Raw genomic sequence first — 25,295 nt, 5'->3', positions numbered from 1 at the left:
GTAAAGGAAAGAATGAATGGGGCAATGTTTCGTGATATTTTGAGTGAAAATCTCCTTCCATCAGCTAGGACATTGAAGATGAAACGTGGCTGGGACTTTCAGCATGACAATGATCTCAAACACACCGCCCGGGCAACGAAGGAGTGGTTTCGTAAGAAGCATTTCAAGGTCCTGGAGTGGTATAGCCAGTCTCCAGATCTCAACCCCATAGAAAACCTTTGGAGGGAGTTGAAAGTCTGTGTTGCCCAGCGACAGCCCCAAAACATCACTGCTCTAGAGGAGATCTGCATGGAGGAATGGGCCAAAATACAGCAACAGTGAGAACCTTGTGAAGACACAAAACGTGTGACCTCATTGCCAACAAAGGGGATATAACAAAGTATTGAGATGAACTTTTGTTATTGACCAAATACTTATTTTCCACCATAATTTGCAAATACTTTCTTTAAAAAATGTGATTTTATAGATTTATTTTTCTCATTCTGTCTCTCATAGTTGAGGTTATAACCTATAATGAAAATTACAACCTCTCATCTTTTTAAGTGGGAGAACATGCACAATTGGTGGCAGACTAAAAACTTTTTTGCCCGACTGTATCTCAACACCTTCCTCCACTAACAAAACCCCTCCTCAACTCCAGACCATTGCCACCGAAAAACCCTCCTCAACTCCAGACCATTCCCAACAAAAACCCTTCTCAACTCCAGACCGTTGCAAACAAAAAAAAACTCCCCAACTCCAGACCATTACCAACAAAAACCCTTCTCAACTCCAGACCATTCATTACCACCAAAAACCCCTCCTCAATTCCAAACCATTCCCAACAAAAACCCTCCTCAACTAGAGACCATTTCCAACAAAACAACCTCCTCAACTCCAGATAATTCCCAACAAAAACCCTCCTCAACTCCAGACCATTCCCAACAAAAAAAAACCTCCTCAATTGCCAACAATTTTCACCACAAAAAACCTACTCACAAAAAAATCCCTAAAACCCTAAATCAACCCTATCCATCTCTGGACCTTTTCCCAAAAACTTTCCCATCTCCTAACCACTTTAGCCCAAACCCCTCCTCATCTCATGACCAATCTAACCAAAACCTCTAGAAAATTATCTGCAAAAAATCCTCACCTTAAAATCAAAACCCCTCCCATCTCTAGACCACTCTCCAAAACCTTCCTCAACTTATAACCAGTCCCTCCCTATATCTAGAGAAATCTCTCCAAAAACAACCTCCTCTTAAAATTTAAAATCCTCCCCATGGCCTGACCACTCTCCTCATCATCCTCAGACTAGCCTCACCAAAAATATTGCTCTTTACCCAATACACTCAGACTCCATCTCCACATGGTCTGTGATGGTCCCCAAATACTGGTTGATACCTGGCCACCCCAATTCAGTCATTCAGCTGGAAAGCAGATATCCTAGAAATGTCTAACTGTCACGGAGCTGGATGAGCTGGATCGCTTCTCGGCCTTTTGGCTAAGATCAAGTGTAGTATCTGTTCTTATCAGTTTTCATGCTGGTAGGGATGGGTGCTGCATGGAGGATGCAGGTGTACCAGGGCTTTCCAGGGCTGGTTCTGAGGAATCAGCTAGACGGCTGCCCCAATGTGACCTGTTCCCTCCGGGTCTCGCCATGAGGCCGAGAGGGTCTAGAGCCGAGGTACTTTTGTGCCTCGGGGCGTGGTGACCCCGAGGTGCCGAAACTCACTGGGAGGATGGACTCACTGAGTTGAAGCACGGGCACCATAATCTCTTCACCTTGTGGCACTCACCTCTTGATTCCCGGCCTTCTGGCTAGGATCAGAGAAATTTTTATAGATCCGGCCAGATGTCCGGGCAGTATATCTGCACACATTCACTTATTTATTTCTTTTTTGTCTCACTGTGTCACTTTTTGCGTGTTGTGTGTTCACAGGATTTGTCAGGATGCGGTAGCCCTTCTGGGTGTCCCTCCTGGCGGTCTAGGGGAGGTGTGTGTGGCCATTAGGTTCCGCACCTCCCTGCAAACACCCCGGGTACTCCTGCTTTGGCAGGGTACCTACCGTTATCGGCTCTGCGGGCAGATACCTTGGCTAACGCCAAGGGGGATGCCGGGAGCATTTGTGGTCCCCTAGTAGCTTCGGCGAAAAGGGACATTGAACCTGGAACCTCGCAGGTACCTTTTGGTCCGGAGGCGAAGGGTAAGGTTTGTTGGGGGGCCTCTCTCCTATCGGAGAAGGGCTTGCGATAGACCGCATCCTTTGTGCACGTTTTTTTTAGTGTAACACGTTTGCACTTTTTCTTGCACTTTGGGTGATTCGAGAGCACGTTCCTCGGCTTTAAAAAAAAAAAAGTCACGGAGCTGGATGTGGATCCTCTAAGCTGTGTAGCTGATGACACAGACCGTATCGGGGAGCGGAGTCTTAGGTGCCGCTGGTCTTAACCAGAGCCCACCGCAAGGCAGGATGGGCTTGCTGCGGCAGGCAACACCCAGGTCCCTACCCCCGACAAGGCTTGACCACACAGGTAGCTGGGCAAGGCGAGGTACCAGAGGATAAAGCAGTAGCGTAGTCAAACGTAGCAGATGTTCAAGGCAGGCGGCAAAAGTGCAGAGGCAAATAACGTAGCAGAAGGTCTGGATACACGGGTAAGGCAACAGGCAAGATGGAACGCTTAATCTGAGGCTAGGGGCAATGAAGATCCGGCAAGGAAGTGTGGGAGGTGCAGGGACTTATAATGTGGTAGTGGAAGAAGCAAAAGATGATCCAGCACTGGGTAAAAAGTTGCAGCTTTATTTTAATCCGAATCCAACGTACAAACTTCACACGATAAAACCGACACCCTCCCTCGTCATACGCGTTTCAAGTGCATGCGCGCTCTTCCTCAGTGACGGTCACTGAGGAAGAGCGCTCATGAGCTTGAAATGCGTATGACGAGGGAGGGTGTTGGTTTTATCTTGTGAAGTTTGTACGTTGGATTCGGATTAAAATAAAGCTGCAACTTTTTACCCAGTGCTGGATCATCTTTTGCTTCTTCCACGATCCTATCAGCACTGAGCCAAGTGCGGACCAATGCACGGGAATATTGGAGGTGAGCTGTACAAAATATTTGCTTTACTTATAATGTGGTGTCAGGTGCAAACACTAATTATGGGCGAACTGGCCCTTTAAATTTCAGAGCTCCGGCACGCGCATCCAAGGAGCTGAGACACAGAGGCAGCGGAGCGAGGTGCTGGGCTGGGATTCGCATGTGGGCGCGTCCCACAATGCGAATCCCAGCCCCGCCGGCAGACGGGGATCCCGGGACACTGCGCTCATGGCCAGAGATTGCGTCCGGAAAGCAGAGTGTGACACTAACATTTCATTCAAATGTAATTAAGTTAGTCTAGCATATATGGCGGTACACCACCCCATACAGCTGTTGAAGACACCATGTGTACTCTCGGGACACACTTAGGACGCCCTCACTGCTAAGTCACAAAGCTTCTTAGCATATAACCTGACCTCTAAGGACTCCTACTCTCTGACCTAGACTCATGACCTACAGAACTCCCCTTTTGACCCACAGCTCCACGTCTTCAACGTAGTACATTCTATCTGAACACTTGGAGGTGGTGAGTCGCCCCTGATGCCATCCGTTGGCTCAGAACAATGTTACCATATTAAAGCATCAAAGTGAAAACATCCGACGCGTGTACAACGTGTGTAAGACTGACACGTGTATAAAGTGTGTAAGACCGGCGCATGTACAACGTGTATAAGACCTGTGCGCGTAAAACGTGTATAATACCGGCGCGTGTACAATATGTATAACACCTGTATGTACAACAAATATTCGAACATCAATATGTAACCTTCCCCTCTATTAGACAACAAAGCAAATCTTACTTAACCTTAAATTGTGAGAAAAAAAAGATCCCCTGATGGAATGATTCAATCTATTCACAAGGAGTCCTCATAGATCACCTCATTTGGAGACGAGTATATCTGCAATGTGGACGCTACAAAATGAGGGTCTAGGTATACGACACAAAGGAAGGAATACTGTGGAAGAAACTTCTGGACATTGGCACGAAAAGGAGTGCGGTAACATCCTCAACTCTGCTATACTGGGAGCCTACGTGGTGCTGTACTGGGAGCCTACGTGGTGCTGTACTGGGAGCCTACATGGTGCTGTACTGGGAGCCTACGTGGTGCTGTACTGGGAGCCTACGTGGTGCTGTACTGGGAGCCTACGTGGTGCTGTACTGGGAGGATATGTGGTGCGGTACTGGGAGGATATATGGTGCTGTACTGGAGAGCCTACACGGTGCTGTACTGGGAGCCTACACGGTGCTGTACTGGAGAGCCTACATGGTGCTGCACTGGAGAGCTTACATGGTGCTGTACTGGAGAGCCTACCTGGTGCTGTATTGGAGAGACTACCTGGTGCTGTACTGGAGAGACTACACGGTGCTGTACTGGAGAGCCTACACGGTGCTGTACTGGAGAGCCTACACGGTGCTGTACTGGAGAGCCTACCTGGTGCTGTACTGGAGAGCCTACCTGGTGCTGTGATAACAGTACATGAGGTAGGGTTCGGACAGAGTTGCTTTTACAAGATGCTGAATTTAGGGTATACAGCATTGTGCATTCTTCAGGGTTAAATGCATACTACACGCATGGTTTAGAGACTGTTGCGGTACCAGGGAACATGTATAATTGGTATAAGTCAGTGGGGTTCCAATGTTGAGAATGGACAGTCTGCAGTCAGCGATATCAGCTGGAAAGGCCACAGCAAAAACTGACCTGTGCCGATCATTGTTTAGCCCGCACGACTTCTATCCCACCCAGATGTACATTGGCACGTTAGAGCTAACACCAGGACCCCAGGATGTGATTTTCAGTGTGACGCAGTGCCCCCACCTCTTCTGTCACAGTCCATGGTACAGGGAGCCTGAGTAAGCCGCCTGCGGCCCCCAGACCGCTGCTGTCACCACCACTCACCTAACACACAGCGACACTTCCATGATACAGTGTGTAGTACTGCCCAAGGCGAGGAGTACTGAGTTGGCCACTTAACCCTTTCACTGCCTAGTCAAGCACCACGTTGGCCTCTAATAGCAAAGTGTATGTCTGTGGGAGTCGGGCACCTGAGCTCAGATATGTCACTCTACATTAATGCCTGGGTGCCCACCCAAACATCATATGCAAATATCACAATTAGCATCATAAATAAAGGCCCTATATGCAAATGTGAAGCATGCATACTGATGAGGGTGGGCCAGTCCCTTATCTGTGTGTGCAGAGGTCTCTCAGGACCCCGGGATGTGAGAAAACAGACCTGCACCAGGAGATAACATTGTGCCTTCACGCCGCAGGTTTAGGGGTCACTTTGCCTCTGACCATAACAATCACTTCTGTCCCTATAAACTACAAGGCATAGTTTCTTCTATAATTGTATATGAGTAAATGTCTCTGCAGGCAGAATTGTCAGTCGGTGTGTGTCACTCTGGTGCTGCACATGAGGGGTTAACGTCTAAGTCTGTCTGAATTCTAATTGGCTGTAACGTGTGGCCCATATCATACCGGACATCTTCTCAGGAGACATCAATCACCGCCAGTGTCAGCCAGGACCTTGTGATTGTCCTAGTGAGTGAGAACGAGTATGAGAGCGCTCCCGCGGGCACTGCCAGCCTCCTCCGCTCTGGTACCCTGACAGTCTGCACAGGCACCTCAATAACAGCGGGATCCTACAATCAGTCCTCAGCGGGGAGATTCATGCCTGGAGGACACTATGCCTCAGCATGAAGAAAGTCTGCAAATCGGGTGAGGGGCGCTAAGTGCAGCCGATGGTCCAACCAGCGCCCTATACCCATCGTAAAGTGGTTAGGAGGAGGGAAGAGGGAATAGAAACAAAATGCATGAATAGAAAATATAGTGATAAACACAGGAGCGGCTCCTCACCATATACTATGGCCATGGCCACTCTACAGATATTAGGACCAAGTGATCAATATTAGGAATCTATTTCCAGGGAAGGTACTTGGAGTTTTTTGTGGTCCCTGATACATTCCGGACAGTAATAGGATGAGACAGTAATAGGATGAGACAGTAATAGGATGCTGGAGGAATGGAGATCCACTGGTCTATTGCATAATGACAGAGGAAACAAACTAATGAATAGAAGTCCTCCATACGTAATGTCAATGACACCCAAAAATGAACTTTCTTAAAGTGAAAATGGAGGTGGGTTTATTCATTGCTCCCTGTATATATGGGTGGTGGGGACTGATCCCTGGAACATTACACCGATACTTGGAGAAGTTTTTATTTTTTTATACATAATATTATTTTTTTATGAAGCTAAATAATATTAACGTGTGTATGTATATATATATGTGTGTGTGTGTGTACGTTTGTGTGTACATATGTGTGTGTATGAGTGTGTATATATGCGTGTTTATATGAGTGTATGTGTGTGTGTGTATATATATGTGTGTATATCCAGATAGCAAGGAGGAGCAGCACACCAGGGATGCAAAGGTGTAGCGGGTGCAAGCGGGCCCAATCGCAGCCCGGGTCACTGGCAGCAGCAGTGATGTATAGTAGAATAAAGTGTCCCGCAGCACTCCAGTAGTGATCAAAATAGGTTTATTACCTCAAGGTAAGATATATATGTGTGTATATATATATGTGTATATGTTTCTGCGTGTATATGAGTGTATATGTGTGTGTGTATATATGTGTATGTTTGTGTGTGTATATATGCGTGTGTATAAGAGTGTATATATATGTGTATATGTTTGCGTGTGTATATGTGTATGTGTAGATGTGTGTGTATATATATATATATATATATATATGTGTGTGTGTACATTTGTGTGTACATATGCGTGTGTATATGAGTGTGTGTGTATATATGCGTTTTTATATGAGTGTATGTGTGTGTGTGTATATATGTGTATATGTGTGTGCGTGTATGAGTGTATGTGTGTGTATACATATATATATGTGTGTGTGTATATATGTGTATGTTTGTATGTATAGGCGCGTGTATAAGAGTGTATGTGTATATATATGTGTGTGTATGCATATATATGTGTATATGTTTGTGCGTGTGTATATATATATATATATGTGTGTGTATATATGTGTATGTTTGTGTGTATAGGCGTGTGTATAAGAGTGTATGTGTATATATGTGTATATGTGTGTGTATGTGTGGATGTGTGTGCATATATATGTGTATATGTTTGTGCGTGCATGTGAGTATATATGTGTATGTGTAAATATATGTGTGTGTGTGTGTATATATGTCTATGTTTGTGTGTGTATATATATATATATATATGCATGAGTACAAGAGTGTATATGTGTATATATGCGTGTGTATATATGTGTGTGTGTATATATATGTGTATATGTTTGTGCGTGTATGTGAGTATATATGTGTATGTGTAAATATATATGTGTGTGTATATATGTCTATGTTTGTGTGTATATATATATATATATATATATATATATATATATGCGTGAGTACAAGAGTGTATATGTGTATATATGCGTGTGTATATATGTGTGCGTGTGTATATATATGTGTATATGTTTGTGCGTGTATGTGAGTGTATATGTGTATGTGTAAATATATGTGTGTGTGTGTATATATGTGTATATATGCGTGTGTATTAGAGTGTATATGTGTGTATATGTTTGCGAGTGTATATGTGTGTATGTGAGTGTATATGTGTGTGTATATATGTGTATGTTAATGTGTGTATATATGCGTGTGTATTAGAGTGTATATGAGTGTATATGTGTGTGTGTGTATATATGTCTATGTTTGTGTGTGTATATATATATATGCGTGAGTACAAGAGTGTATATGTGTATATATGCGTGTGTATATATGTGTGTGTATATATATGTGTATATGTTTGTGCGTGTATGTGAGTATATATGTGTATGTGTAAATATATGTGTGTGTGTATATATGTGTATGTTAATGTGTGTATATATGCGTGTGTATTAGAGTGTATATGTGTGTATATGTTTGCGAGTGTATATGTGTGTATGTGAGTGTATGTGTGTGTATATATGTGTATGTTAATGTGTGTATATATGCGTGTGTATTAGAGTGTATATGAGTGTATATGTGTGTATATGTTTGCAAGTGTATATGTGTGTGTATATATGTGTGTGTGTGTAGATATGTGTGTGTAGATATGTGTGTGTATATATGTGTGTGTATATATGTGTGTGTGTGTGTGTGTGTAGATATGTGTGTGTGTGTGTAGATATGTGTGTGTAGATATGTGTGTGTAGATATGTGTGTGTATATATGTGTGTGTATATATGTGTGTGTATATATGTGTGTGTATATATGTGTGTGTGTGTGTGTGTGTAGATATGTGTGTGTGTGTGTAGATATGTGTGTGTAGATATGTGTGTGTATATATGTGTGTGTATATATGTGTGTGTGTGTATATATGTGTGTGTGTGTAGATATGTGTGTGTAGATATGTGTGTGTAGATATGTGTGTGTATATATGTGTGTGTATATATGTGTGTGTGTATATGTGTGTAGATATGTGTGTGTGTGTGTATATATGTGTGTGTATATATGTGTGTGTGTGTGTGTATATATGTGTGTGTATATGTGTGTGTATATATGTGTGTGTATATATGTGTGTGTGTGTGTGTAGATATGTGTGTGTGTGTGTAGATATGTGTGTATATAGGTGTATGTTATATGCGTGTAATATGTGTATGTATATATGTTAGTATGGTGGTCCAGCTTATAAATCACGCCCCTACCGAAAGCCACACCCCTCCCACAATCCACGTCACTATGGTAACTACAATCCACACCTACGTACTGCCAGGATGCCCTACAGATTATGAGATGGGGCATTCTGTGATCTCCCTGGTATAGAGAACCCCTTCTAACCAATAGACATAGTCCATAGCAGAGCGCCCCTGCTGGTAAGGCAGACGTGGTTGGAAATCCTCTACACAGAATAACCTGCAGCACACACAGGTTGGAACATACCCTAAAGCAGAGCTCCCCAACCTCAGGCTTTCTGGCTGCTGCAGAACTACAACTCTCAGCATGTGGCTGTTAGGACATGAACGAAGATGCAGTGTTGAGTCCCGGGAACATAGTTCTAGCCGTAGGTTTACATAGTAGGTCTCTGGTCCTTGTTCTTTCACCAGGGAGCATGGTAGATATATATTGTCCGGGGGCACCAGGATGAAATCTTACAGAAGGAAGCTCATGGCTTAGATACGTTAAAGAAAAGGGAAAGTCAAACCTTTAAACTTTTTACTTTGGGAATCTCCAATTCTGTAGAATCCTGGTGAATCATGGCACTGCCGGGTACCAACAGGCCAGAAGCCCAGAGCCCCCCTATAGCTGCAGCCACTGCTATGGGGGCTCAATCACACGTAAGAACATTGTATCTATTGGTGGGAAGTAATAAGCTTTGTCTTTCTGCTTTACTCTCCATAGAGTAGATATTGGGGGCCCCAAGAATTATCAATGTATTTCGCCTATTTACTGAGCCCTTCTCTTCCCCAGATGTTGGGTGAATATATATCGGTGCAGGGACCCCCTTGGTTTACCTGCAGAAGAATGGGGGTGGGTATAGTCAATAGAATAGATGTCATTGCTGTCGCTTCATTGAGCCCCCGACCACTGACTCCACACAATGACCGGAGATGGGATCTGCCAGCATTGTCCTTTCCAGGCCGATGACCCGTAACTAATCAGCCTCACGCCTGGACACACAGTGCGGAGTCATCGGCCAGGAGGGGGTTAATAATCCATTAAATAACTGGAGACTGGAAAGCTGAGATAAGAGCGAGAAATGAAAGATAAATGGAGGAGAAGGGAGGGAGCGACAGACAAATGAGAAAGAGAAAGAAAAGCCTCCAACATAAATCAGCCAGATAGCGGTCAAGAGGGATTTATCTCCAATATGACACCAGCCAGGAGGAGGCGGCGGAACGCCGAGAGACGAGCGTAAGCTCTGCAGGACAGGATCCCCCAGATATATGTAATAGTGTCAGATCGGTCTGAGGAAGAGTCAATGAAAAGAAGCAGAAAACATATACAAAATCATCATCACAGCAAAGAATCAATGCAGAAGACAAAAGAAGTATACAGCACAATGGAGGGAGCAAATACAGGTGTAATGTGCAGAGGAGAATCACGACTTCTGCTAGTGCTGACAACCAGACTGTATATCATATAAGCCCCGCCCCCTGTATTACATAACTGATCTAACAGAATAGTAATATAATGACATGTGATCACAGCCCCGCCCCCTGTATGACATCACTGATATAATAGTAATATAATGACATGTGATCACAGCCCCGCCCCCTGTATGACATCACTGATATAATATAATAGTAATATAATGACATGTGATAACAGCCCCGCCCCCTGTATTACATAACTGATCTAACAGAATAGTAATATAATGACATGTGATCACAGCCCCGCCCCCTGTATGACATCACTGATATAGTATAATAGTAATATAATGACATGTGATAACAGCCCCGCCCCCTGTATTACATAACTGATCTAACAGAATAGTAATATAATGACATGTGATCACAGCCCCGCCCCCTGTATGACATCACTGATATAATAGTAATATAATGACATGTGATCACAGCCCCGCCCCCTGTATGACATCACTGATATAATAGTAATATAATGACATGTGATCACAGCCCCGCCCCCTGTATGACATCACTGATATAATAGTAATATAATGACATGTGATCACAGCCCCGCCCCTGTATGACATCACTGATATAATATAATAGTAATATAATGACATGTGATCACAGCCCCGCCCCCTGTATGACATCACTGATATAGTAATATAATGACATGTGATCACAGCCCCGCCCCTATATGACATCACTGATATAATAGTAATATAATGACATGTGATCACAGCCCCGCCCCTGTATGACATCACTGATATAATATAATAGTAATATAATGACATGTGATCACAGCCCCGCCCCTGTATGACATCACTGATATAATATAATAGTAATATAATGACATGTGATCACAGCCCCGCCCCTGTATGACATCACTGCTATAATATAATAGTAATATAATGACATGTGATCACAGCCCCGCCCACTGTATGACATCACTGATATAATATAATAGTAATATAATGACATGTGATCACAGCCCCGCCCCTGTATGACATCACTGATATAATATAATAGTGATATAATGACATGTGATCACAGCCCCGCCCCCTGTATGACATCACTAATATAATAGAATAGTGATATAATGACATGTGATCACAGTCCCGCCCCCTGTATGACATCACTGATATAATAGAATAGTGATATAATGACATGTGATCACAGCCCCGCCCCCTGTATGACATCACTGATATAATATAATAGTAATATAATGACATGTGATCACAACCCCTCCCCCTGTATGACATCACTGATATAATAGTAATATAATGACATGTGATTACAGCCCCGCCCCCTGTGTGACATCACTGATATAATATAATAGTAATAAAATGACATGTTCTCACAGCCCCGCCTCCTGTATGACATCACTGATATATAATAGTAATATAATGACATGTGAACACAGCCCCGCCTCCTGTATGACATAACTGATATAGTAATATAATGACATGTGATCACAGACCCGCCCCTATACGACATCACTGATATAATATAATAGCAATATAATGACATGTGATCACAGCCCGCCCCCTGTATGACATTACTGATATAGTATAATAGTAATATAATGACATGTGATCACAGCCCCGCCCCCTGAATGACATCACTGATATAATATAATAGTAATATAATGACATGTGATCACATCCCCGCCCCCTGTATGATATCACTGACATAATATAATAGTAATATAATGACATGTGATCACAGACCCGCCCCTATACGACATCACTGATATAATATAATAGCAATATAATGACATGTGATCACAGCCCGCCCCCTGTATGACATTACTGATATAGTATAATAGTAATATAATGACATGTGATCACAGCCCCGCCCCCTGAATGACATCACTGATATAATATAATAGTAATATAATGACATGTGATCACAGCCCGCCCCTCTGTATGACATAACTGATATAATAGTAATATAATGACATGTGATCATAGCCCCGCCCCCTGTATGACATCACTAATATAGTAATATAATGACATGTGATCACAGCCCCGCCCCTCTGTATGACATCACTGATATAATAGTAATATAATGACATGTGATCACAGCCCCGCCCCCTGTATGACATCACTGATATAATAGTAATATAATGACATGTGATCACAGCCCCGCCCCTCTGTATAACATCACTGATATGATATAATAGTAATATAATGACATGTGATCACAGCCCCGCGTCCTGTATGACATCACTGATATAATATAATAGTAATATAATGACATGTGATCACAGCCCCGCCTCCTGTATGACATCACTGATATAATATAATAGTAATATAATTACATGTGATCACAGCCCCGCCCCCTGTATGACATCACTGATATAATATAATAGTAATATAATGACAAGTGATCACAGCCCCGCCTCCTGTATGACATCACTGATATAATGACATGTGATTACAGCCCCGCCCCCTATGACATCACTAATATAATATAATAGTAATATAATGACATGTGATCACAGCCCCGCCCCCTGTATGACATCACTGATATAATATAATAGTAATATAATGACATGTGATCACAGCCCCGCCCCCTGTATGACATCACTGATATAATATAATAGTAATATAATGACATGTGATCACAGCCTCGCCTCCTGCATGACATCACTGATATAATATAATAGTAATATAATGACATGTGATCACAGCCCGCCCCTCTGTATGACATCACTGATATAATAGTAATATAATGACATGTGATCACAGCCCGCCCCTCTGTATGACATCACTGATATAATAGTAATATAATGACATGTGATCACAGCCCCGCCCCTCTGTATGACATCACTGATATAATACTCTAATGAAGCGGCCTGAAGAGGAGACCCAGGGCAACAACACTCCATACTTCCTATGAGGGGTCCAAGACAAGAGCCCGGTCACTGTACCCCATATTATTTTATTATATAGTGTGTAAGCAGCTTTGTCTCCATTCTGTGAATGAAAAAAAAGGGTTTAAAAGGAAAACTATCAGCCAGTTCACCCACACTAAACCCCAATGAGGGGTCCCCTACTTAAGAGGGTACTCCAATGGAAAACACTTTTTTTTTTTTTTTAATCAACTGGTGCCAGAAAGTTAGATAAACAGATTTGTACATTACTTCTATTTAAAAATTGTAACCCTTCCATTACTTATTAGCTGCTGAATGCTCCACAGGAAGTTCTTTCCTTTTTGAATTTCCTTTCTGTCTGACCACAGTGCTCTCTGTTGACACCTCCATGTCCATGTCAGGAACTGTCCAGAGCAGGATAGATTCGCTAAGGGGATTTGCTCCTGCTCTGGACAGTTCCTGACACGGACAAACGTGGCAGCAGAGAGCACTGTGGTCAGAAAGAAAATAAATTAAAAAAGAAAAGAACTTCCTGTGGAGCATACAGCAGCTGATAAGTACTAGAAGGATTAAGATTTTTAAATAGAAGTTATCTACAAATCTGTTTAATTTTTTTGGCACCAGTTTAATTAAAAATAAAATAAAAAATTCCACTGGAGTTCCCCTTGAAATATGTTCAGTAGGTCCTGAGATATGTCCCCCAAAAGATCCTCTTCTGAATTCAGTGAATCACGCACAGGGGGCGGGGCTCTACATACTCAATTTACATATTTATTGTATATTCATTGTATTGAGTCAAAGACAATTAATATGTAAATGGAGTGAGCGGAGCCCCGCCCTGCACCATTCACTGAATTTATCACTGGATCTTCTGGGGGACATATCTCAGGACCTACTGGACATATTTAAGTAAGTGACCCCTCGGACTGTTCACCCGCACTATAACTCTGTGTATGGGGTTTCGTGTGGGGGAACAGAATGACAGTTTTCCTTTGACGTCTTCATACTGCAAATGATACAATATTGGCCGAAATATAAACTGAAAAGCAGCTGCATGTAAACGTTCTCCATAATCTATATATACAATATACATCTGTGTGTGTGGGGGCTGATACAACAATAGCCAAACGAGGTCTCACAATCCTCTGTGTGTATTTAGTAACCAGCGATCGTCCAGCGTGTCCCGGTACCATCAGGTTCTTACAGCTTCGGTAGAATATATTACAGCTGAAGTATTTTATCAGGACCTGAGACCCCCATCTACTGAAGATGCTCATGAACTTGTCGTACTGTCCGCCGGCCCTGGCAGGTCAATAGGAGTGACCGTTCCTTGTGTTCCCTTAGTCTCTCAAATTCATTTGCAAGTTTAAGCCAGTAAAAATGGGTGTAAGGGAAGAGTGTGAGAAAAGGGTGTAAGTAAAAGTGAAGGGTGTCAGTGACTGGTTTACAGTGGGGCAAAAAAAAGTATTTTGTCAGCCATTGTACCCGTTCTCCCCCTTATAAAGATGAGGCTGTAATTTCCATCATAGGTTATAACCTCAACTATGAGAGACATAATGGGGGGGGGGGAATAATACAGGAAATCACATTTATTTGCAAATTATGGTGGAAAATAAGTATTTGGTCAATAAGAAAAGTTCATCTCAATACTTTATTATATCCCCTTTGTTGCCAATGTCAGAGGTCACATGTTTTCTGTCTTCACAAGGTTCTCACTGTTGCTGGTATTTTGGCCCATTCCTCCATGCAGATCTCCTCTTGAGCAGTGATGTTTTGGGGCTGTCACTGGGCAACACAGACTTTCAACTCCCTCCAAAGGTTTTCTATGGGGTTGAGATCTGGAGACTGGCTAGGCCACACCAGGACCTTGAAATGCTTCTTACAAAGCCACTGCCCAGGCGGTGTGTTTGGGGTCATTGTCATGCTGAAAGACCCAGCCACATTTCATCTTCTATGCTCTTGCTGATGGGAGGCTTTCACTCAGAATATCACGAAACATGACCCCATTCATTCTTTCCTTTACTGGGATCAGTCATCCTGGTCCCTTAGCAGAAACACAGCCCCAAAGCATGATGTTTCCACCCCCATGCTTCACAGTAGGTATGGTGTTCTTTGGATGCAACTCAGCATTCTTCCTCCTCCAAACACGACGAGTTGAGTTTATACCAAAAAGTTCTACTTTGGTTTCATCTGACCATATGACATTCTCCCAATCCTCTTCTGGATCATCCAAATGCTCTCTCGCAAACTTCAGACGGGCCTGGACATGTACTGGCTTAAGCAGGGGGACACATCTGGCACTGCATGATTTGAGTCCTTGGCGGTGTAGTGTATTACTGATGGTAGCCTTTGTTACTTTGGTCCCAGCTCTCTGCAGGTCATTCACTAGGTCCCCCGTGTGGTTCTGGGATTTTTGCTCACTGTTCTTGTGATCATTGTGACACCACGGGGTAAGATCTTGAAAGGAGCCCCAGATGGAGGGAGATTATCAGTGGTCTTGTATGTCTTCCATTTTCTAATAATTGCTCCTGCAGTTGATTTCTTCACACCAAGCTTCTTGCCTATTGCAGATTCAGTCTTCCCAGCCTGGTGCAGGTCTACAATTTTGTTTCCGGTGTCCTCCGACAGCTCTTTGGTCTTGGCCATAGTGGAGTTTGGAGTGTGACTGAGGTTGTGGACAGGTGTCTTTTATACTGATAACAAGTTCATACAGGAGCCATTAATACAGGTAACTAGTGGAGGACAGAGGAGACTCTTATAGAAGAAGTTACAGGTCTGTGAGAGGCAGAAATCTTACTTGTTTGTAGGTGACCAAATACTTATTTTACCGAGGAATTTACCAATTAATTCATTAGAAATTCTACAATGTGATTTCCTGTATTTTTCCCCCCCCCATTCTGTCTCTCATAGTTGAGGTATACCTATGATGAAAAACATTTTTAAGTGGGAGAACTTGCACAATTTGTGACTGACTAAATACATATTTGCCCCACTGTATTTATTTTTTTTTTGAAGTGCTGAGGAACGTGCTCTCGAATCACCCAAAGTGCAAGAAAAAGTGCAAACGTCTTACACTAAAAAAAAGTGAACAAATTATGCGGTCTATCGCAAGCCCTTCTCCGATAGGAGAGAGGCCCCCCAACAAACCTTACCCTTCACCTCCGGACCAAATGGTACCTGCGAGGTTCCAGGTTCGATGTCTCTTTTCGCTGAAGCTACTAAGGGACCACAAATGCTACCAGCATCCCCCTAGGCGTTAGCCAAGGTATCTGTCCTCAGAGCTGATAACGGTAGGTACCCTGCCAAAGCAGGAGTACCCGGGGTGTTTGCAGGGAGGTGCGGAACCTAATGGCCACACACACCTCCCCTAGACCGCCAGGAGGGACACCCAGAAGGGCTACCGCATACTGACAAATCCTGTGGACACACACCACACAAAAAGTGACACAGTGAGACAAAAATAAATAAATAAGTGAATGTGCGCAGATATACTCTCTCAGATATTTCTCTGATCCTAGCCAGAAGGCCGGGAATCAAAAGGTGAATGCCACAATGGTGCAGAGATCATGGTGCCCGTGCTTCAACTCAGTGAGTCTATCCTCCCAGTGAGTTTCGGCACCTCGGGGTCACCACTCCCCGAGGCACTAAAGTACTTCGGCTCTATACCCTCTCAGCCTCATAGCGAGACCTGGAGGAAACAGGTCCCATCGGGGCAGCCGTCGAGCTGATTCCTCAGAACCAGCCCTGGAACGCCCTGGTACACCTGCTCCCTACCATGCAGCACCCATCCCCACCAGCATGAAACTGATCAGAACAGATACTACAATTGATCTTAGCCAAAAGGCCGAGAAAGGATTATCCTGTGGCATCCAGACAGACAGACATGGACTGCACAAATCTAAGGACCCGTGAACCTTCCCTTAGGCCCCATTCAGACTATGGAGATTCCACTTGCAGCCGTCCTCCATAGATTTCGATGGGTTTCTGCCGCTCAGTTCACACGTTGGAATTTCCGTTGCAGAACTTCCAAAAAAGGCATTGAATTCAAGCGAAAGATTGAACATATTCAGGACGGAACCGGAGCAATGAGCTCCCATGTACCGCCACTGTCGTGCTCCTGACCTCCACAGCAGAGGTATACCAGCACTCTCCCCGCAGCCTCCTGTCATGTCGAGCCACAGGTACTCTTCTCCTTGCTGAATTCTGTAGTGTGAATAAGCCCTTACCATGTATTCTAGCAAGCACTTGTTCACACATCTCAGGCTTGGACTATACACACACACACGACATTATACAAATGTGAACAGCTCTAAGACAACACCCTCCACAATACCACAAACAATACAGACCAAAGATACAAGTCCAGCACAGGAACGGGCAGCTTATAACGATATTCCAATAATCAGACATTAAACATGGTGACAGGTTATGTGACGCATTTCAGGTGATTTATACCCCTTCATCATACCCATCGTGAGTGCAGGGTATAAATTAGGTATGCACCGAAATTTCGCCCGCCAAAAATTATCAGCTAAAAATTCCCCTTTTGGCATTTTCGGCTGAGGGAATGTTCCTCCAATAATTTCAGGGGGTGCGGCTACACCCCTTCCAGATAAATGTACGTCATGGGTCGGGTGAGCGGACATGATGCGGGCTCGGAGGGAAATGCCTGCTGCTATCAGATGTCCATCATTTAACTGGTTTAACCATACCCGGCAACCCCCTGCTAATTCTTGTAGCTGGGGGCCGCCGCCAATAGCAGACATGCGGTGATCGCTGCGGCCGGCTATTAACCCTTTAGATCCCTGCTGTCATAGCTGACAGCAGTGTCTAATGGGACATTAGACCCAGATCACACAGATCAATCACAAAGTTCTATGGAACTGATCTGTATGAGGAATCTAACGATTCCTCCTAAAAGTACCCTAAGGGGACTAATAAAGTGTAAAAAAAAAAAACGCCCATTAACCCCTTCCAAATTAAAAAGATTAAATCACCCTCCTTTTCCCATATTCCATATAAAAAATATAAATAAACATATTTGGCATCGCCGCGTGCATAATTGTCCTAACTATTAAATTATTATGTTTCAGATCCGGCACTGTGAACAACGTGAACACAAAAAAATTCCAAACGCAAAAATTGCTGGTTTTGGTCACATCACATCCCATAAAAAACGTAATAAAATGTAACTATAAAAACTATATTAAAATAAAGGGGGTGGCGAAATGTGTTTTCAGTTTTCGGCCAAGCACAGCCTAAGGCTAGGACTCCACTGAGATTTTTGCCCTGCGATTTTTGTGGCATAATATAGCAGTGATGCGGCTCGTGGCTCTATACAGCGCTCACATCTCTGCTCTATTCCCATCACTGGCCATTCATATTTCCCACCCAGAGATGTGATTGGCCGGATGGTGGCAGCCAATCCCAACTCTGAGGGAAACATCAATGGATGAGCGGCCGGCCCGGAGTACAGTGCAGAGCAGGGATGCGAGCGATACAGTCGCTCCATCTCTGCTATAGACAGGACGATCACATCGGGTGTCAGTAGTGACACCAGCTGTGATGTGTCCTTTAGCAGGCACTACTACTCCCAACATGGAGCACACTCTGCTCCATGCTGGGAGCTGTAGTACCTGCATTAATAGACAGATCGCAGCGAGTGTAACTTCTGAAACCCGCTGCGATCTGTCTATTTATGCAGGTACTACAGCTCCCAGCATGGAGCAGAGTGTACCACATGTTGGGAGTAGTAGTACTTGTAGTAAAGGAAAGATCACTGCGGGTATCACTCCTGACACCCGCTGTGATGCTCCTGTATAATGTATGGTTGCAGCGGCCGGCGCACTCCTATGGTCCCCTGCACGGCCGTATATATACACATATTACTATTTCTCACAGAGAGCTGTGATTGGCTGGAACCATCTGACCAATCACAGCTCTCTGCGGGAAATATGAATATGTGTATATACGTCAGTGCAGGGACCAGAGAAGAGCGGTCATCACATCTATACATTATACAGGAGGATCGCAAAGGGCGATCTGTCAATAAGTACAGGTAACTACTACTCCCATCATGGAAAAGTGTGTAAAAAAAAAAAAGTGAAAAACACGCACACAATACATTTTTATTATTGTCGGCTACATTTTTAGCGCTTCACCCACTCACATAAATTGATCCCTGTTTAAAAACTAATAAACATTTCGTAAAAAAAAAAGATACATTTCGGTAGGTACAATTTTTTCCATCACTACTGTATCTTTTTTATAAAAAAAATTTATGGTACCCTACGAAATTTTAATAAAAAAGGCATCTCCATAATTTTTTGGGATCGCTAAAGTCCAAAAAAAGATAAAAAAACGACTGCAAAAACGCAAAATTTAAACCCAACATGGCGTTTTTCTTGATCTCCCACAGACTTCTATGATTTCAGGACAAAAAACGCCAAACTAGGTTTTTGCAGGGCGTTTTGAAAATCCAGCCTCTGAGCCCGAAATTGCTGAAAAATGCCAAAAGGATAAAAAAAAACGCCAAACTGAAAAACGCCAAGTGAATCTGGCATTTTGCAGTTTACCATTGACTTGCAGCTAACATCTGGATGCAGCGTTTTTTCACTGAAAAAACGCCGTGCGGAAAAATTGGCGTTTTTGACGGCGTTTTTGAAATAAAAAAAAAAAACCTCAGTGGAGTTCCAGCTTAAATGTTACGTTTCGGGCCATAATTTCCCTTTTGGTGCATCCCTAGTATAAATCACATGACCTGTTATGTTTAATGTCTGATTTTACAGGAATAAAGCTATAAAATGGCATAGGACTTCTTATAGGACTATGAATGATGGCCTAGTAGGCATTTAGGCCTCATTCACACAGCTATATTCAAAGCTGATTTTAAATGGAATCTGCCCCTATTATATCCAAATCAATTTTGGAAGATTTTTTTATTTATTTATTGCGCAGCGATGCTTAAAATAAATACATTTCTTGTTTTCTGTATTGAAACCAATAGGACCGTATTCTGTGTCTGATGAGTGGATTGAGCGTGGATTATTTTTCGGTAGTGTGAACGTCTCCTCCACATTTGTACATTCCTGGTTGCGATCATACACAAGCCTGAAGACCCTCCACCGGCCCGTGTGTACCCTCTGATCACTATCTATAGTCCCGCTCTCTATAATAGAGTCTGCAGCCTCCACCCTCCTCACACATCCCGCTGTTTAGCATCATTATTGGTGTCAAATTAAATGACCTTCTGTGACAGCCGAGTCTGGCGCACGATATTAGGGGGACAGGGAAGAAAAATGGCAGCGAGCGGCGTCTTTAAAAGAAAAAAGCGGAGAGTAAATTACCGGCCTGAAAGGAGCAATAATTACCCTGAGTAGCTTATTAAAAGGAGGTCACAGGCCAAGCAGCCATCTGGGATCGGGGGCTTCAGCTGATTGTTTTTACACTGTATTAGCTTTCATGTCAATGCACCTGCCGAACCCACCGGGGAGCCCTTAACTCCTTCTCTGCTGGAGGCCAATCATCCACCTGCATCGCTATGTGCGGCTCACCATATCTGAAGGGCTGGGCATCTGAGCTTACAATCTAAATTCTTAAAGGAAGAGAGACCGCTGATGGAGTCTGCTCACAGATCTGCACATTAAAGTGGTACTCCGGGGGAAAGAAAAAATTAGGGTACCTTATTAAGTCTACATCAGACTTACAGAAATCCCCCCGGAATGAAGGGAACATGAACAAATCTGCTGTTCTGTCTGACATGTTTCCCCGCAGTAAGGACAGGCTCACAACATAAAGTCATTCCCAAATAAATAAAATGAACTCACACTTAGCGTAAATCAGAAGGATCTACAGTAATAAAAACAGAACAATGGAGGAATAATTCCTTCTCATTTCCCAACAGCAATATAACAGGGCAGAGCTGTCAGGAAACTAACGTGTCACATGGTATAGCCGCCATTTTGTCTGACATCACCTTTTTAATCGTAACAATTGTAAATATTCATCCTAGTGACGACCATTACATTTCTTCCCCAAAGGGGTTAAAACGTTGAAGTGACACATGTAAAGCGTTAACTCCGTAGTGTCAGTCTCTGATATCAGGCGCAGAACAGTCTAATACTAATTATTACTCAAATGTCTTATTTATCAGATTAAATCACATGGCGGGGGAGGGGGAGACAATCTCCATTCAGTGGGATTAGTGGCTACAGAGCCTGGATCTGGCCCCTACCCGAGCGGCTCCTGGAACGGTTATCGCACCGCAGTCTAATCGTTGCCTTTTATGATAATGCAGCCGGTTTATCGCGTGCCCCACAACACTGCGGCCGACAAGGTTAAAAGACAAACTGTGCCGCGCCAAACAGACCGCGTCATGATCAGAGGCGATGATCACATTACCAATAACTCAAACTGGAGGTCACAAGTGTTACAGACTCCACCCTGAACATACTGGGCCTCTATATACAGGTCTGTACACATTACTATATCCTGAACATACTGGGCCTCTATATACAGGTCTGTACACATTACTATATCCTGAACATACTGGGTCTCTATATACAGGCCTGTACACATTACTATATCCTGAACATACTGGGTCTCTATATACAGGCCTATTCACATTACTATATCCTGAACATACTGGGCCTCTATATACAGGTCTGTACACATTACTATATCCTGAACATACTGGGCCTCTATATACAGGTCTATTCACATTACTATATCCTGAACATACTGGGCCTCTATATACAGGTCTATTCACATTACTATATCCTGAACATACTGGGCCTCTATATACAGGTCTATTCACATTACTATAGCCTGAACATACTGGGCCTCTATATACAGGTCTGTACACATTACTATATCCTGAACATACTGGGTCTCTATATACAGGCCTGTACACATTACTATATCCTGAACATACTGGGCCTCTATATACAGGTCTATTCACATTACTATATCCTGAACATACTGGGTCTCTATATACAGGTCTGTTCACATTACTATATCCTGAACATACTGGGTCTCTATATACAGGTCTATTCACATTACTATATCCTGAACATACTGGGCCTCTATATACAGGTCTGTACACATTACTATATCCTGTACATACTGGGCCTCTATATACAGGTCTGTTCACATTACTATATCCTGAACATACTGGGCCTCTATATACAGGTCTATTCACATTACTATATCCTGAACATACTGGGCCTCTATATACAGGTCTATTCACATTACTATATCCTGAACATACTGGGCCTCTATATACAGGTCTATTCACATTACTATATCCTGAACATACTGGGTCTCTATATACAGGTCTATTCACATTACTATATCCTGAACATACTGGGCCTCTATATACAGGTCTATTCCCATTACTATATCCTGAACATACTGGGCCTCTATATACAGGCCTATTCACATTACTATATCCTGAACATACTGGGCCTCTATATACAGGTCTATTCACATTACTATAGCCTGAACATACTGGGCCTCTATATACAGGTCTGTTCACATTACTATATCCTGAACATACTGGGCCTCTATATACAGGTCTATTCACATTACTATATCCTGAACATACTGGGCCTCTATATACAGGTCTATTCACATTACTATATCCTGAACATACTGGGCCTCTATATACAGGTCTGTTCACATTACTATATCCTGAACATACTGGGCCTCTATATACAGGTCTATTCACATTACTATATCCTGAACATACTGGGCCTCTATATACAGGTCTGTACACATTACTATATCCTGAACATACTGGGCCTCTATATACAGGTCTGTACACATTACTATATCCTGAACATACTGGGCCTCTATATACAGGTCTATTCACATTACTATATCCTGAACATACTGGGCCTCTATATACAGGTCTATTCACATTACTATATCCTGAACATACTGGGCCTCTATATACAGGTCTATTCACATTACTATAGCCTGAACATACTGGGCCTCTATATACAGGTCTATTCACATTACTATATCCTGAACATACTGGGTCTCTATATACAGGTCTATTCACATTACTATATCCTGAACATACTGGGTCTCTATATACAGGTCTGTTCACATTACTATATCCTGAACATACTGGGCCTCTATATACAGGTCTATTCACATTACTATATCCTGAACATACTGGGCCTCTATATACAGGTCTGTTCACATTACTATATCCTGAACATACTGGGCCTCTATATACAGGTCTATTCACATTACTATATCCTGAACATACTGGGCCTCTATATACAGGTCTATTCACATTACTATATCCTGAACATACTGGGCCTCTATATACAGGTCTGTTCACATTACTATATCCTGAACATACTGGGCCTCTATATACAGGTCTATTCACATTACTATATCCTGAACATACTGGGCCTCTATATACAGGTCTATTCCCATTACTATATCCTGAACATACTGGGCCTCTATATACAGGTCTATTCCCATTACTATATCCTGAACATACTGGGCCTCTATATACAGGTCTATTCACATTACTATATCCTGAACATACTGGGCCTCTATATACAGGTCTATTCACATTACTATATCCTGAACATACTGGGCCTCTATATACAGGTCTGTTCACATTACTATATCCTGAACATACTGGGCCTCTATATACAGGTCTATTCACATTACTATATCCTGAACATACTGGGCCTCTATATACAGGTCTATTCACATTACTATATCCTGAACATACTGGGCCTCTATATACAGGTCTATTCACATTACTATATCCTGAACATACTGGGCCTCTATATACAGGTCTATTCACATTACTATATCCTGAACATACTGGGCCTCTATATACAGGTCTATTCACATTACTATATCCTGAACATACTGGGCCTCTATATACAGGTCTATTCACATTACTATATCCTGAACATACTGGGCCTCTATATACAGGTCTGTTCACATTACTATATCCTGAACATACTGGGCCTCTATATACAGGTCTATTCACATTACTATATCCTGAACATACTGGGCCTCTATATACAGGTCTATTCACATTACTATATCCTGAACATACTGGGCCTCTATATACAGGTCTATTCACATTACTATATCCTGAACATACTGGGTCTCTATATACAGGTCTGTACACATTACTATACCCTGAACATACTGGGCCTCTATATACAGGTCTATTCACATTACTATATCCTGAACATACTGGGCCTCTATATACAGGTCTATTCACATTACTATATCCTGAACATACTGGGCCTCTATATACAGGTCTATTCACATTACTATATCCTGAACATACTGGGCCTCTATATACAGGTCTATTCACATTACTATATCCTGAACATACTGGGCCTCTATATACAGGTCTATTCACATTACTATATCCTGAACATACTGGGCCTCTATATACAGGTCTATTCACATTACTATATCCTGAACATACTGGGCCTCTATATACAGGTCTGTACACATTACTATATCCTGAACATACTGGGCCTCTATATACAGGTCTATTCACATTACTATATCCTGAACATACTGGGCCTCTATATACAGGTCTATTCACATTACTATATCCTGAACATACTGGGCCTCTATATACAGGTCTATTCACATTACTATATCCCGAACATACTGGGCCTCTATATACAGGTCTATTCACATTACTATATCCCGAACATACTGGGCCTCTATATACAGGTCTATTCACATTACTATATCCTGTACATACTGGGCCTCTATATACAGGTCTATTCACATTACTATATCCTGAACATACTGGGCCTCTATATACAGGTCTATTCACATTACTATATCCTGAACATACTGGGCCTCTATATACAGGTCTATTCACATTACTATATCCTGAACATACTGGGCCTCTATATACAGGTCTATTCACATTACTATATCCTGAACATACTGGGCCTCTATATACAGGTCTATTCACATTACTGCTACTTGATCAAAGCTACTGAGGATTTGTCAGAATTCTAAATAAATAAATATAAATAAAAGCCATAACGCCTAATGCTATCCAGCTGTATCCGAGTCACTGACAAAACCCATGAGGATCTAGGAGGCTGCATTCACACCACAGACCCTCTTGAATCCCAGCCAAAAAGCCGACCGGAGTCAGATAGGGACACGGGTTGGATCATTTTTGCCCCGTATCCAGTTTT

The 25,295-nt window shown here is 42.7% G+C and overlaps 1 protein-coding gene and 2 pseudogenes across 4 annotated transcripts in view; 1 reads left to right on the top strand and 2 right to left on the bottom strand.

Moving 5' to 3' along the window:
* NRXN3 (neurexin 3) overlaps positions 1-25,295 on the bottom strand; it is a 504,944-nt gene that overhangs the window by 409,481 nt on the left and 70,168 nt on the right. The window lies entirely within an intron of this gene.
* On the top strand, positions 1,464-1,623 carry LOC130296023 (U2 spliceosomal RNA; annotated as a pseudogene).
* On the bottom strand, positions 16,777-16,936 carry LOC130296056 (U2 spliceosomal RNA; annotated as a pseudogene).

Source organism: Hyla sarda, chromosome 11 (assembly GCF_029499605.1).
Source record: "Hyla sarda isolate aHylSar1 chromosome 11, aHylSar1.hap1, whole genome shotgun sequence".
NCBI lineage: Eukaryota > Metazoa > Chordata > Amphibia > Anura > Hylidae > Hyla > Hyla sarda.
Note: the sequence above shows the minus strand (reverse complement) of the source record. Positions and strands in the feature narration are given on the sequence as shown.